Here is a 6,433-nt window from a genome sequence, read left to right on the forward strand (position 1 = left end):
AAGATTTTGTTTCCCTTCCCGAAAGGAAATGAAATTTTCTTTCGGGAAGAAAAACGAAACAGCAAAAAAAGGCTCACAAACACACAGGAAAGGAGATATGATCAAACGAAACGCAATTGAAAAAAAAAAAAAACAAAAAAATAACCCCAAAACCAGGAGATTTAGTATCTACAAGAAAGTGGTCTGGGAGGACATAGAGTGCATTGAAAATGACAAAAAAAAGGCCAAAACTCACCTCACAGATGTTGCAAAAGCAGGGCAAAAATCAAGGAGGCAGACACAATTTGCAGGGGAAGATATGAGCAACATGGCATGGACACTAAAAAAAAAAAAAAAAGAAAAAAATCTTGGCCAAAATGAAATCCATCAAAAGGCATAGCATGCCATCAAGTCCAGAGACTTGCACCAAAGCTTGCTAAATTGATCCCCACTGAAATCTTGTGACCCTGAAAAGAAAGACTGACAAACACTCAGGAAAGGAGATATGATCCAAAGAAATGCAATTGAAAAAAAACCCAAAAAATTGAAAATTGGGAGATTTAGTGACTACAAGAAAACGGACCGGGATTACAGAAGGTGCCGTGCAACGAACCAAAACGTTCCAATACTAAGCTCAGAGATTATGCAAAAGCAGGGAAAAAAGGCAAGGAGGCAGACAGAACTTGGAGGGGAAGATACAAGAGACATGGCATGGATTGTGAAAAAAAACCACAAAAAAACATTGTCGCCATGCTGAAAGCCTTCAAAATGCATGGGATTCCATGAAGTACAGTGACACTGAAATCGCAAGATTCCATTTCCCTTCTTGAAAGGAAATGAATTTTCCTTAAAGGGTAGTCACAAAATGTCCCATTTTTCTGTTTTTTTCTGTTGCATTTCTGTTGATTTTATCTCCTTTCTAGAATGTTTGTAAGCCACGTATTTCAGGTTTGCAAGATTCCGTTTCCCTTCCCGAAAGGAAATGAAATTTCCTTTCGGGAAGGGAAACAAAATCTTGCGATTTCAATGGAAACCAATAGGGCAATCTTTGGTCCATGTCCCTGCACTTGATGGCATGTCATGACTTTTGATGACTTTCAGCTTGGCAATGATTTTTTTTTTTTCCCCAGTATCCATGCCATGTTTCTCATATCTTCCCCTCAAAGTTCTGTCTTCCTCCTTGATCATCTCCCCTGCCTTTGCAATATCTGTGAGATTAGTTTCTGCAAGTTTTGTTCCTTTGCACTGCATTGCATGTAATCCTGGTCCATCTTCTTGTAGTCACTAAATTTCCCAATTTTCTTTTATATTTTTTTTTTTCAATTGCATTTCCTTTGATGCTATCTCCATTCCAGAGCGTTTGTAAGTCCTTCTTTTCTGTTTGCAGGATTTCAAAGGGGACGAATTTTGGCAAGCTTTGGTCCATGTCCCTGCAGTTTATGGCATCCCATGCCTTTTGATGCAAAGGTAAAACACCGATGGCTGGCCTGGATGGCACAGAGACCCAGCACTGCAGAGGCTGACACACTGTACAGTTTGTCCCTTTTCAAGTCCCACAGGTTTTACCACTTTCAACCTCCAATTTTCAACCATACATGCAGAGCAGTTTGAATCTAAATGGTAACCAAAGTTGAAGTCTTGGCTCTAACAGAATCCTGAGATGGGATTCCAATGCACTTGCCATGTCAACTATTTTCAACTCATATCAGTTCTACAGCATGTATTCACAGTAGGCTAATAAAATGGTGACAAACCTCAACATTCTAAGATTTGAAAAGCATCAGGTTTTCCTGATGTATAATCATTCCCACTTACAATTCCCCTGCCATGGAGGCTGCATCATTGCAAGGTCAGAGAATCACCATAATAGCCACTAGGAAGTTGTCCCAACACAAGACTACCTGCACCACTAAAGGTCTGCCTGGTAAACATTGGCCTGAAAAACATTTTCAGCTTTGTGCTGTATGTTATATCGATGAGACTAAACGGTTTTCTGGTTTCAGGTAGAAAAACTTTTGTTTATCCTATCATACTTCAGAATGTGACCATCTCAGGACTTTTCTTTTAGGCTAAAATATGCACTGCATTCTCTGGGTGTTTCATTATAACCAGTGATTTCATATTTTGTTCCCCATCTCTGAAAAAAAGCCTCAAACATTTTATAATCAATGCTCTCAGAGTATCACTCAAAATACACTCTGTAGGTGCCTATATACCCTTTAAAATTAATTTGAGATCCATCAACCAACTTCTACTCTAGGCTGTGGAATTTTACAATTGTATAACATTTTCAAGGACACTGATTTCCAGCACCCCTTGTCTGCTTTTAAATACATCATTGCATATAATTTCGTCAGGCAAGATTTACTTTCCTTTAACCCCACTTGACTGCATTAAATATTTTCAGTTCCTGATTAACGAAGTCTCATAAGAAATATTTAATCTCTTGACTGAGGTCAGAATCATCTGATAAGAATAGAAATACTTCTTTACCCCATTCTTTTACAATATTAGAATTCTTATGCCAATTTTCAGGAGCTACAGCTTCTGTTTTACAAGGGTTTTTTTAAAAACCTAATAAAGTTGGTTCTTAAAACTAAAAGGTTTTTGTAGACTGTTCTTATATCTCTTCAGGATAAGACAGAAGTGACAAAAGGTACATAAATAGAATGCATGTTTTGACAGTTAGGAGGATATCTAAGTATTGCTTCTTCCAAACATGGAGAATGAGACTAGAATCATAGAACGAATCCATAAAAGCTGAAAATTATTAACACCGTTTGAATAAAGCACATCATTTGCTGAGCCCACTCATCAACTATAAGATACAGTTTTGATAGCATATGAAATAGACTGAAGGCAGTGTTGGACTTTCAGAGATATCTGACTACACAAAATATACCATAATCTGTGACACTAACCTTGTTGCCAGCCAATATTTACAAACTTTAAGGATCTACTCCAGCTTTTGGAAGCTGCATGTATTTCATGGCCAGTTCACTTAGAGAAATTCCCAGAATCATGGAATGGATAATGCTGGAAGGGACCACAGTGGGTCATCTTGTCCAACCTCCTTTCTCCAGCAGGATCATCCTAGAGCACATGGCACAGCATTGTATCCAGACAGTTCTGGAATATCTTCAGTGAGGGAGACTTCACAACCTCTCTGGGCAATCTGTTTCAGTGCTCAGTCAACTGCACAGTAAAGAAGTTTTTCCTCATGTTCAGTTGGAACTTCCTGTGAATCATTTTCGGCCCATTGCCTCTTGTCCTATTGCTCGGAACCACTGAGCAGAGCCTGGCTCCATCCTCTTGGCACTCTCCCTTCAGCTACTGACAGACACTGATGAGGTTCCCTCTCAGTTGTCCCTTCTCAAGGCTGAACAGGCTCAGCTCCCTCAGCCTTTTCCCATAAGAAAGATGCTCCAGTTCCTTAATCATCTCTGTCACCCTTCGCTGGACTCGCTCCAGGAGTTCCGTGTCTCTTGTACTGAGAAGCCCAGAACTAGACACAGCACTCCAGATGCAGCTTCACCGGGACTGCAATTACTCATCCTGACAACTTAAGTTCAGCATGTAGAAATCAGCCTTGAAGTATCAAGGTATATAAAGCACATCTGTATTTTCAAGTGTGAGGTCAAGCCAATTGTTTCTGGAGGAACCATTCAATTAATACAACTCATATTATCTTACTGAGTTGGAGACACTATGGGGAGAAAAATAGCTTTTTCTGTGACCATTCTATTGAATTAATAATGCAATAAAAGCTGTTTTGATTAAAAAAAATCATCACATGCACGTCTCGTATTATCTGCAAAAGCAAAAACTAATTAAATAATACAGTCATTAGAAAGAAATTAATTTTGAGAATTGATCTCATAAACCTGGGAGTCTTTGGATTTAAATTTCAAAAGCACATAAAAACTATCTCATATTTCCCCAAATAAAATTACATACTAGAGTAACAGAAAATCCTCTTTCTGAAGAAGGTCCAACTTTGTATTATGCAGCTGATACATCCTCAAAGAACAGAGATTGGAAGTAATATAAACATGAAGCAAGTTAAAATTCTATCACTGAACACTGATGACGTATATTTAACTCCATAGTAATACTGGGTGATGAGATCTGATAATTCTGAGAATTTAGATATTATGAATAGAAACACCATGGAAGTTCCACATCTTGAAGTGTAACAGTGTTATTTTATTCTAATAAACTAGCATGTTAGTCAGAGGCCATGAGATTAATATGCAATACTCTGCTAAGTGAGCTCTTAATTAGCCGAACAATTTAGAAGACACAGGAAATAAAGGAATTAATTTAGCACTTTGTACATGATAAAAATTAAAAGTTAATGCTGTTCATGCACTGAATAAAAGTGGAGCCAGATGGCATAACCTATGAAAAAAGGCGACACAAAATTTTCATTTTCATTAAACTGTAATGTGAGCAGCATCTTGTCTACTAATTAGCAGAACCTGATGATCCCACTTTCAGTATATCTAACATATGTAACATATGCACTTCAGCATATGTAGAACTTTCTATAATAAATATTGCTAAAGATACCATACTATTTATTTGATCTTTTTTCCCTTGGAGTTCTTATACAGAATTTGAAGTATACAATATTGAGTTCCTATTCAGCCAGGAATATTAATTACATGAAAAGTGGAAGCAAACCACAATATTTTTCCAGTTAAGATGTGGCACTGCCTAGAAATTCAATGAAGTAGCATAGACCTGCAGCATCATACACTGTTAAAAGAAAAAATCAGAGACATGGACCATGCCCCAGAGTACTTTTATTTCAATCATTAAAAAGAATCCTCTGTCACAAAAAGGAGTAAAACAGCAATGCATTAATATATCCCCTGAAACAGGCCCAAAAATAAAAATCTAAGCAGGGGTTTGGGGCATCAGTGCAACAGAATGATAAGAAAGAAAGAAAGATTAGAAATGTCTGAAGAGTAGTAACAGAGGTTTGATATTCATAAGTTTACTATGACAGCCACTTGGTGACCTAGGACCCAGAAAAATTCCTACAATGATGTGAAACTCAGTGCAAGAGCAAACCTCAGTCATTTTTGTTACTTTATTTGCATCTCAGTTTTCAACATAAATTACTGTATTTAATCACTTAATAATTACTACCTGTCCAAATCCTCACTTCTCACCTTCTACACCTTCTGCAAGCATGAAATAAATTATCTGGACTTAAACACTTGTTATGGTGTTAATTGGAGTTGTTTTATCTCAACCTACACTCATTTGTGATTTGGTGAGTTTGCCAAAAAGAAATAACACTGAAATTACAGGCTCCAAATCCATATCTCCTTATATCTCTATTCTGAGTGAAACTACCTGAGAAATTTTTTCCTCATAAATAATGGCATTAATTATATGTCATCTAACTAGATATTTATCATTCTATTGCCTTTCATAAGGCTATGTCCATAACACTTGTCACATTGATGTATAATAATTTGCACTAACAAGTAGGAGCTAAAAAAATTCAACTGGAATCCAAATCACATCCTTATGTTGGAGATGGTTGGACAACATCTGCAGTAAAGAAAAATATCAGTTATAATTTCTTGGTGTGAATGTTGTGACACACAAGCCCTTAGTCTATTACAGAAAATCTAGAGAACCAAACATTTGGACATTTCTAGCACTGTTCTACCCCTAGGACTTCTGTAAGATGTACCATAAGCAAAGGTTACAAAAATATGACATCTTCTATTAAATGTGTATGATTAGGTTTCAATATCATCAATTCTAAAAATCACAACCATTATGAATTCAGATGTTTTTAACACTCTCATTCAGCAAATGTAAATTTTCCATTTTCCTCAAACCTCAAAAGACTATTTACTCACAACATTAAAAAAACCACAAATTACCAGACAAATCTAGATCTAGAACTTTAATTAGAGACACCAAACTTCAGATTGAAAATAAATACTCATGTTCAAGGTAGATGTCAGTGAGCCACAACCCAGGAGGCAGATTCGTCCACATCTGTAAAAAAGCAGCGGGGCTTGCTCCTTAGCCGGAGAGCTGATTCCCCATAGGGTCAAAAAGCCCCAAACAAGCAGTATTGGGCCGGATATCTCAGCCCTCCAGAGGCTGGGTGCCCAAGCCCAAACTGCTGCACAGCCGTAGCTAACCCTTAGCAAGCTCAGTGATTGTCAGCTCTTAGCTTGCTAAGGTGCTCCGGGTGATCACGGCTTTCAGAAGAGCAGACTGGAAAGAGATGAGAAGGCGGTCTCGGCTGGTTCCACGATGGTTTATTTGAGGGGTTTGTGAAGGGTCCAACGACAGCTCTTCTAACAGAATGGGGCAAGGCAGCCCCTTTTATAGGGTTAGGGGGGCTTGGAAACTGACCAATTGTAAGGGTTAGGGAAAATAGCCTATGGGGTCACAGAAAGATAAGTAGGTCTGGAGG

Source organism: Haemorhous mexicanus, chromosome 4, assembly GCF_027477595.1.
Source record: "Haemorhous mexicanus isolate bHaeMex1 chromosome 4, bHaeMex1.pri, whole genome shotgun sequence".
In the NCBI taxonomy this organism is placed as follows: domain Eukaryota; kingdom Metazoa; phylum Chordata; class Aves; order Passeriformes; family Fringillidae; genus Haemorhous; species Haemorhous mexicanus.